Here is a 10713-nt window from a genome sequence, read left to right on the forward strand (position 1 = left end):
TCCTTGGGTGGGCTTGGTTATTCACAGGTCATTAGAGCCTTAGGGTTGGAGCATAGAATAAGATAGCTTAATTAATTATAAGGAAAATAAGTATTACTGAGTGTTCAATATGTACCAGTCTTTATCCTATGCTCCTCAAAAACTCATTCTTTCTACATAAAACTTAGGGAGGAAAATATTACCAGCTCTATTTTAGAGACTCAGAGAACGGTTATCTTCAGGTCACACAATTGTGACGTGACGGAACAAGGATTGAAAGCCAGACATTTTTTAGCATTTACTATCAACCTCTGCAATACTGCCTCATGTAGGATGCAAGAATGTTACAAGTGTTACTTATAAACCACGATGAGAAAAATATGAAACTCAAGCGAGATTTTCTTATGTGAGTGCTGAGTTAAAATTTCTTTTACTAAGATCCTTGCCCAAAGCTAGAGAAGTCATATTGCATTTCTTTCCATTATTACCATCACCCAGGTGATATGAGTGGAGGCTATGTTGTGAAGAAATGATACAGCCGCTTTAAAAAGAAACGTCCACTCATCCTTTAAGGAGGGACAGAGTGAAAACCGTTAAAGGTGAAACTGATTCACGACGTTAAAAATCAGTGCCCAAAACATTCATATCAAAGAAAGTGCCTAACTATTAAAAGTTGCTGTCCACTCACTATCTTTTCCTTTAAGCTCTCCCAGAATTTCCCTGGCTCTAACCAGGAGACTTTAGATAGAGGCTCCAGAATTATTTGCCCTTCAATGTAGAGTTTTTTAAAAGACCTTCTTCCTACTCTCAGTTTCAAAACTATTGTCAATTTTAGTACATCAATTGATAATTCATTTAGTTTGTGAATGTAGATACTTTCTATTTCAGTAGATCTTTTAGACCGAAGGCATTATGAGGCATACCTTCAGTTCCAATCTATTTCCAAGATCTAACACAACATGCTTAGCTTTCTGGGCATTTTCTCCTAGCTGTGCCATTAGCTTCATAATGTCACCCATCTAACTGAGGCCTCTCATCTCTCTCTAATGTACTTTCTTCAGAATGTTTTCCATTGGATTTTAATTCAAGCTTGAAAACTCAGAAATATTTAATCCCTCACATCAATCGTCTGTAATTTCATTACTTATAACCTCCTTCATAGTCCTCACTTTCTTTCCCAATTTCCACTATCACTTTTTTTTGTGTAAACTCTTATTAATGGATCACCTTTAATAGCTTCCAAGTAGGTGTCCTGGCTCCAGGCATTCTTTCATGAACAATCATCCTGTACATCACTGATTGATCAATTTCCCAAGCAACATTTTGATCATAACACTTACATTCTCTAGAGCTTAAAACTTTTTGCTGTCTTCTGAATGTCATTTCAAACCAGAAATGTTCACAACCCATCTTGAAACTATCACTTAGTTTTCTAGCACTTTCTTGTTCGTATGCTAAGCATCATGCAAATTAAACTATTGTATAAACCATCACTGTCCTATAAAGGTACCTTTTATATGGCAAACGCCCTGGATCTCTCTTGCTTAGTTTGCTTAGTAATGAATTAACAGGAACTGAAGTTTTCTTCTCTTTCAGGATGAGAGAGGGAACCAAACACCAACTTGCCACAACGTAGTCATCTCGTCCCACCAATAGGAGGGAAATGCAATATCCCATAATCCTCCAAATCTTGGGTTTGCAGAGATGGCTTTCCTAACACTTACAGAAATTGCTGGCATCTAATCTCAGACTCTGATAGCTAAGCTCTAAATATGCATTCTCCTGCTTATAAGGTTATTCTCATGCTCTTGCTACAGGAAAGTAAAATAATAGAGTAGGAACCCTTCCCTGAAGCACAGTCATGGTGCAGCCATCAGCGTTTGACCTGCATCCATTTCAATATGATGCCAAGAGATTAGGATGCCAAGCTTCCTCCTGGGACATTTGCCCCCATCAATAATTAGTTTCTCAGCACATGTATTGTGATATTATGAACTTTGCCCTCATCTACCCTCTACACATGCCTGCTTTGCTTCTGTAATGTCCCCAAGCTTATATGTGGCTCTCCTGATACCTTATCAAAGTTCTTCCTGTCTTACTCTATTCCCAAAAATTACTTACTTCATGTCTTATTTTCCTTTTTCTCTAATCAGAAGAAGCTTTTCTTTGTTGAATTCCAATCTCGTAAGCACTTACCTGACACTGCCTATTATTATTATGGTGGTAGTATTGTTTCTTATCAGATTCAGAAACACTGGTAAGAATTTACTGTCTTTCCTAATTTGTACATATCACCACACCATCTATCTTAGAAGCTTAAGTACTGTTTATTTTCAATATTACAAAGGATAAATGAAGAAAAGTGTAACTTCTTTCCCAAAAGAATGAAATTGACACCTATTGGTCCAAAATGTCTGGAGTTGCATTGGTTCTTCCATGAAAAATTGACTGATGACTTCTCACAACCTAGATTAACCTGACTTAATCCAGATGCTTCAGTTTTGCCTGCATGGGTCAAGAAGATAAAAGTATGATTTAATATAAATGCTGCTTTTATGTTTTTGTGAACAAAACCCCATTTCATCAAAGGCTCAATTCATTATAATATTCTTCTTGTTCTTAAACTCTTAGGGTATTTAACACAGAATTTTACAATTCAGAAGGCAAAATATATAAGGAAAGCTTGACTGAGATTCAAAAATATGATAAAGGAAATATATCCACATTATATTTATGATTCTGTTCACTTAAATAAATACATGAATGTGTTTCCAAAGCCTTTGATTATTTTAATAGAATATGGCAAATTTTACCCCATCTCTATCTACACATGAAAGAACCAGCACAAAATCTAAGAGCTGACCAATTTTACAGAGAGAAGAGCATAAAAGGCAGTTTCTTATGATCTTTCAGGAGAAAATGCACTTGAAATACTGTGAGAAAGCAGTCTTGTGATACTTCTCATTATAAAAGGTCACTGCTCTACTCATTTATCACTATTTTATGGAAGAAGCGAGTGGATTGTGTCTAGGTGGGAGCAGTGTTCCTGAGAAGAGTTTAAAAAATTACCTGGTGTTAAGAGGGACAGAGAAATTACTTGGTATATTGCAAAGCAGAGTTTGGAAATAGATTGTTGGTGCTAAAAATCAGAAATATTATAAGATCGGAGAACAGAGAGAAACCTACACTGAAGGGACTAATCTCTTCTTTTCTAAATAATTCCTCTTATCATAAAGAAGGATTATTCATGAGTTAACAAATAAAAAAAAAGGATGCCTTCTGTGCATTTAGATTTTAATTCTCCATTAGGGATCATGGGCGAATAATCGTATGTGATGATGGACATTAACATAACAAAAAACATATGAAGGAATATTTCAACATTACAGATAAAGCAAAATAGACAGTTTTTTCCTCTACATAATGCTAACAGATCTAATATTATGTATTCCCATGTTTTTGCATCGTTGTGCAAGTCCATAAAACATAGAATGAGTGCATAATTCTATGGCATGCCTGCTGTGTAGTAGGTGCCACTCTGAGACTTCTATAGGAATATCTCACTTAATCCTTAATCACCTTAACAAATCCATGTGGAAAGTACTGATATTAGCTCCATTTCATAGATGAGAAGGCTGAGGTATTTGCTTGTGGATGCATAATTAATAAATGATGGAACTGGAATACACACCTAGACAGTGAGTATTAAACTATGCTCTGCTTTCATAGTTAGAAAGTCTTCTTTAAATAAATAAATGACAAAAAATCACCAGAAAAGCAACTTTAGGCAGTATTTAAACTGGCAAGTTGGAGTCCTTAAAGAGAAATTGAAAGGATACTTTGACCTCTAAAACGATGGGTGACTAAAGCTGCTGTTTTATTGCTTTCTCTGATGTTCATTATTATGGAATTGGTAACTTCATAGACTAAGAACTAGGATAAATTTAACAGCAGTTTTAAGAACATAATATAGAAAACCGTTCTCGCAAGCTCCTCAGAAAAATGTAAGTGTACATGATACTCAGTTTCTCTGTCACATGCTTTCAATCGTAGGAAAGAGGGAAAACACTATAATGTAAGCCTCTTATGTGATTGGTTTAGTAAAAAGAACTACAATTTTATATGAATGATTACAATTAAATTAGCAAAATATAAAGCACAATGCAAATGGTGTCAATAATATTTCAAGAAACATTATACATAATGTTGATGAGCAGACAAAAAATTGTATTTTGCAAAATAAAGGGAAATAGTTTCCCACATTATTGACATTGATTAATTAGTTTGACAGGAAAAGAAAATAGAAAATACAATCTAATAAATTATTTCATATTAATATATAAGCAACAATATTGGCTGAATTCAATTTTAACAAAAACTGAATTCCATTTTAAAAGTGATGTTACTGCCAATCTTATAAAAATTAACTTGGTAAAATTGTAGCCTGAATTTCTTTGTGAAGAGTGAGCTGAAATTTCCCTCAGTTAGACAAAGTTTCTAAATTTGAACAAGCATTTTAGAAGAATACACTTTCATTAATAAGAGCTGGATCCTATTCTATTATGAAAAGAAAAAACAGTCCTGGCAATGTCCACATTGAGTGCATCTGGCAAAGAAGCCGCAAATTTAACTTCTGAGTTTTCTAAAGCAACGTTATTCATGAATAGGACTTTTGTTGGATAGTGAAAATAGGCATAAGGAACAGGCAATCCTGAATTTTCCTTCTTTCATAGCTAAGAAGTAAAATATGCAATAAAATTATATTGTTTTATTCAGGTATATTTATATTCATATAGTCCTTTCTTTGTTTAACAGCCATTGGAAGAGCCATTGTAGCATCTACTTGGATCACCTAATGAATAATCAGCTTGTATCAGTTGGACAACAGCCTTTCAACTGAGTAAACCACAAAGTTGCCCTAATCAAAGAAACAGTTGGTATCATAGAAATTGGAGGTCAAACATACTTCAGCTCACTATCCTTTTTTAGCTCTTTAAGGCTATTGGAGGCCACATCCTTTGATAATCATGCAGCAAACATTATAAAAATAGGAGTTTAACTGGAAAATTGATAGTCTGCAGAAATTTGAACTGATTTTTGCTGAAGGATATAGTATTTCTGGTATACTAAATAATTTTTTGCTTAAGCAACATGTTTTCTTGTTTAAATGACAGATGGTTGGTTTTGTTACTTTTGCTTCCAGAGAAAAAAATGAACCCACTGTGTGTTCTATAGGGTCAAATACTAAGATTTGGACCCAATACCTTATCTAGTCCATGACCAGAAATGCAGTGAATTGTGTTAAATCAGATTTCAGTAAATATTTGAAGATTAAATGCATGAATAAATTTTTTAAAAAGACATGAAGAATTTCCAAGAATGAAACAGGCCAGTGAGAAAGATTTTAGGAAGTAAATGTACCCTGCAACACACAGCTTTGAAGAGACTATTTGATCCACCTAGACATTGAGTTGACCCTTTATCAGAATCAACCAATGCAAAAAAGTGCATTTTAATGATTTTTATTCTGGGCTAGTTTTGATATGCTGGGAGCAAAACAGATCAAATGAGATAAGGTCTGTGAAGCGCATTGAATGTTATCAAATACAATACAAATGTAAAGAAGTTTATAAGTGAAATAAAAGTAGGCTAGGAATGTCAAGGAAGCAGTTCCCAATTAGTTTCATCTCGTCACTAGCCAATAAGATTCAGCATAGGGTAAGATTCTGGGGCAAGTCTTAACCTTCTTTGGGAGTCTAGATTTGGTCCAATAATTTGATCAAGGTTTTTACATGCACCTTGATAGAAAGCTTTCTCTATTTATTTGCACATTTAAGAAACTTTCCTTATATCAAAGTAACTTTTTTTGTTCACTGGAAAATTCCTGTATTGAAAAAACTTGGTTCAGATAGCAAAAGTACCGACACTTTCTTTCTACAAAAATAGTATTGCTACCTGGGGCAGTATATGTTATGCAAAGTATTCGCTTTAGCAGCTGAAATGAGAATCCTCATTTTAATATAGTTTCTGGAGGCTTAAACCATGATTTGAACCGTAATCACCTGTAGGGGGAAATTTAAAGATCAAAAATGTCCATTTGCTTCCTTAACCCAAATCTAGTATTTTCTCTGCTGGAAACTGACTTTGATTTCTCCTGAAAAATATTTAAGTTTTAGTGTACTGCTTAGAATTGCCAAGGAAAGTAAGATAGTATAAAAGGTTGAGAAACCACGCAATTTTATCTAAACAATAGTTTATATATAGGTAAACATACAGTCCTTACGAATTAATGAATAATTGTAACTCATATTTTCTTGGGAATTATTATTAAAATGTCTAATTGGAAAACATGCTTTCAAGTGATTTATTATTTCTACAATATGTGAGGCTGAGAAATTGAGTTTTGTTAGCCTTGGTGTTAGCATTTTACATTTACTTGTTTTAGAAGTGTCCCTTTGAACGCAAAATATTGAGTCTCTACAAAGATCGCCTAATATATAGCGCAATAGATAAAATATTCATATTTGAGCATATAATGTCACTGTACATATAATCTGGGTGGCTATAAGCCATTTGACAGAGAAGTAACTTCCTTTAAGTCTGATCTTATTCCACTACTGAATCAACTCCATCTCTAAACAAAACTGCAATAGAGGTAATAGGATGATGGAAATGAAATAAATCCTTCTTGAAAAACATTACTCTCCTTGATTAAACATGTCTTTGCTCTCCATTTATCTTAGTCTCCTTGGTCTTTGCTGGGTTAATCTTTTCTTTTTGTAAATCCTTCAGTTAGCTTTCTAACCTAATATAAAAAAATCTAGATGTAAGATACCAGGAACAATATAGCATTAATATTTATATGTTCCATTTACAGCTTTTTCATGCTAAGCCCTTGTAAAATCTTTCGATTCTAAAATAATTTTTTTATTATTAGAAAAAAATGTAATTGCTTATTAAAGTTTGGTTTTAGATCTCTAAGTTGTGTAACTAAAAACTTTTTGGTATGTATACCTCTATACTATGTAGAATGTCAATTAATTATATAGCCATTTATAGATAATATAGTAAGAAAATTATTAGAAAGTATAAAATAGTAACTAATTAAACTGGTAATAAAATAAATAGCTATGTTCTAGTTATAATTGTATTTTAGTAAGAGGCAGACAAAAATCTGAGGGAAAAATATTAATACCACAAAACAAAGAATAAAATTACAAGAGTGGTGGAAGAAAGAGAACTAGGTTGATTTTACAGTTTTTGATATCTACAAGATATAATAAAATGTAGGAAATTCTTTTATATGGATGTACTTTTTTTGAACATATTAGATTATAGTCAGGAAGGATTCTGCAGGTGCTGAAGTCATAGTACTAGACACCCAAATATTCACCATTTTATCATAATCAAAAGGTTTATAAATACAGGCTTAAAATTGTCTGAAATAGTTGGCCTAATAAGACCACGTAAAGTGAGGAACCCTGATAAAGTTAATAGAGAAAACAGTGAAAAAAAGTCTTTGTATTTTGTCTACATTTGTCAGTCCAAGGACGTGTGTTTGAGAACATCTGCTCTGGAGCAGTTTGCCCTGCCGACTCAGAGAGTGAGATAGTAAATGAAAAAGTTGTAGATCCAAGTTCTCTCTCCTGTTTCCCTTGCTAGTGTGTATCTGTGCTTGAATGAAACCATGTGCCAGGAAAAGGCTGACGCTTGGGCCCAGACCATCCAGGCAGCGTGCAGCTCAGCAGGTCCTCTCTGGCCTTACTGTTGCCAGGAGGGTTAGGCCTATTCCTCAGCGGGAAAAACAGTCACAGCAGCTCTACCTAAATTTCACATCTTAAAAAACTAGCCAGTATGGGGAAGTCCTTCCTTTTCTACCTATGAGCAGACAGTGAATAAATGAAAAAATTATCTCTAATATTAGGAAATCAAATACCAAAAAGCATCTTTTTTCTAGCGATGAACATTTCAAAGCTCAAGACCATTTGGTAATTGTCTGGATTATGAGAAGTATTTTAAAGATTTTATTTTTTTTCCCTTTTTCTCCCCAAAGCCCCCTGGTACATAGTTGTATATTCTTGGTTATGGGTCCTTCTAGTTGTGGCATGTGGGATGCCACCTCAGAGTGGTTTGATGAGCGGTGCCATGTCTGCACCGAGGATTCAAACTGACGAAATGCTGGGCCACCTGCAGCAGAGCACGCAGACTTAACCACTCGGCCACGGGGCCAGCCCCTGTGAGGAGTATTTTAAATGCAGTAAAGTAAAGCACAGAGTAAGAGAAGTGATAGTATATTTGATGAATTAACTACAAGCTGATCACCTTTACTTGTTAGCTTTACAGGCATCAGTAATCTCTAGCATATTATGGAAAATGACTGGACAAAGAAGAGACGGGAATCAGAAAAAAATCTATGAGGAGTCTAGACCAGAGGAGTGGTGGAAGAAACGTAGAGCAGAAACATGATGGAGTAGAAGGCTTTAAGCACTATTTCAGAAGCAGAATGGTGTGAATCAGCGACCATTTGGAAGTAGTAAACAGAATGAATATGGAAAGAGATTCCAAAAGTGGCTAGTTTGGTGAGCAGGGTCGATAGTTATGTTAACTAATACAGGAAAAACACAAGGAGGAACCAGTTTTGGTTTGGAAGGAAGATAAAAAATTCCTAGAAAACTCTTTTGAGGAACGTAATTTTCAGGAGGGAAGACATTGTAAATCATCCATATTGGGGTAAAGACACTGGAGGGACTGACATCACTAAGCAAAGATTATTGGAGGAGACAAGAGGAAGGAAATCCCAAGGGAAGATTAATGAGTGTGATAATAGCAGAGAAAAGCAGTTCAGGAAGAAAGGGTATTCAACAATACCACGTGACACTAAGAAGTTATGAGATGACATCTGAGAGGAATTTATTAGATTTTTCAGTTTGGCAGTTATTAGTAACTTTAAAGTAACGTTCACTTGGTTGTAGGGACTGTTAGTTATTGCTAATCAAGAAGTAAACTGGTGATGAAAGAGCTGAGACATCATGTAGACTGCTCCTTCAAGACTCTAGAAGGCAGTGGGAAGGAAAGAAGTGAAGTCTTTGGGGTAGTCAGGATCCAAGAAGTAGGATTTCTTTGGTAGTTTGTTTGTTTCCATCTGCTTTTCTTGCTTAGAGGTGGCTTGAGTTTTTGTAGAAGATAAGAAACCAGCAAACAGCAAGTTAAAGACTTAGCAAGGGACGGGGATCGTAATGGTGGCAATGGCCAGAAAGAGAAGGGAGAGTGTTGTGGAAAAAAACAGAAAAGCCTCTGATTTTAGAAAAAAAAATATTCTCTCATTTTCTGGAAATGGAAAGGTAAGGTGAATATAGAGATAAGTTTTAGGATAGTGTCTTAGCTTAGGCTCCTCCCAAAGTAGGCCCCGAGGAAGAATTTAGCAGCAGAAAACACAAGTGAGGGATGGGAAGGTAAAGCAGGAATGAGAGAAGGGGCATGAAGGATGTGTTTAGGATCATGCCGCAGGGTTCAACCCTCTGAGGACACTGAGAAACATGTAAATCACCCTTTAGAATTGTTTCACTACAGGTGGAAGATGGAACACTTAGCCACCAAATTCTGTCCTATACTGGTTGAGGGTTGATCTCAGGAGAATTAAATACCTCCTTCCCTCACTTCCAGCTGTCTGAATTCAAACTAAAGAAATTCCTCTGGCCCCTGAGAGAGCCTCCAGGCAGAGGGCGCTTGAAATGAAGGCTGCTAGCTCCTTTCAGAATGTTCTGCCACTGTAGCAGATGAACTCAGAGTTGGGTGGAGAGGATCTGGGGCGGGACATCAAGGCTTCCACTGCAGATGGAAAAGCAGGTGCTCTTACTAGCAAATGAAGCACGTTACTATGTGTATCCTATATTCCAGTAGAATGATAGTGCCCTTCATCAAACATGCTCCATGTGCTACAAATCCCTTCCTCTTCACGAAGAATCCCTTCCCTTCTGCTCTGCCATGCGATCCTCCACCATTGTGCATTTGCTCAAAGAGATCAAGAAAGGTCTCCTCCTGCCCCAAACCCCTACCCTCCATGCCACACACTTTTTTACTTCTATCCCAGTGGAGAGATCTTATTAAGATTAGTAAAACAATAACAAAGAACTTTATTCCCATAAAAGCACATTAGAGTTATGCTTTGAACTGTGGTCAATAATAGGCCACAGAAAATTTTATTGACCTTTTAGAATGTTCCATTCTGTATAATTGGAAAGATTTAAAGCTTCTTTAGGGTAAAGCCCAGGCCACAAGTATCTGACGGCCCTGTCCTTCTGTTATAGAGGAGGAGACTAAAGAGAGGGCAGAAAAGACCCAGGGAATCTTAGGGAAGAAGAGGAAGAGATCCCTGAGTGTGAAGGGAACTCAGGAACACTTATCTGAGATGGATTCTACCTGACTGCTAGGGGCTTGACATCGGAGGCAAGGGTACATTTTGCAGCTGACTCTGGACCCTGTGGACATGAATTATTGATTGGGAGATTGTCCCTCCTCACTCTCCTAGACGTTATGGGCACACAAAATAGGTTACTCGTGCATGTAACTAATTTTATATAGTGCAGATCCTATGTGCCAGGCCCTGTGCTGTATGCTGGGGACACTATAGTGAGTGAGAAAATTTGGTCCCCGCCCTCATGACTTTTATAGTCGGAAAAAATTAGAGGATAGCCTATCTGTGATTCCTTTTCCTGCTTCTCATAGTTAGCATCA

This window comes from Equus asinus, chromosome 1 (assembly GCF_041296235.1).
Source record: "Equus asinus isolate D_3611 breed Donkey chromosome 1, EquAss-T2T_v2, whole genome shotgun sequence".
Taxonomy (NCBI): domain Eukaryota; kingdom Metazoa; phylum Chordata; class Mammalia; order Perissodactyla; family Equidae; genus Equus; species Equus asinus.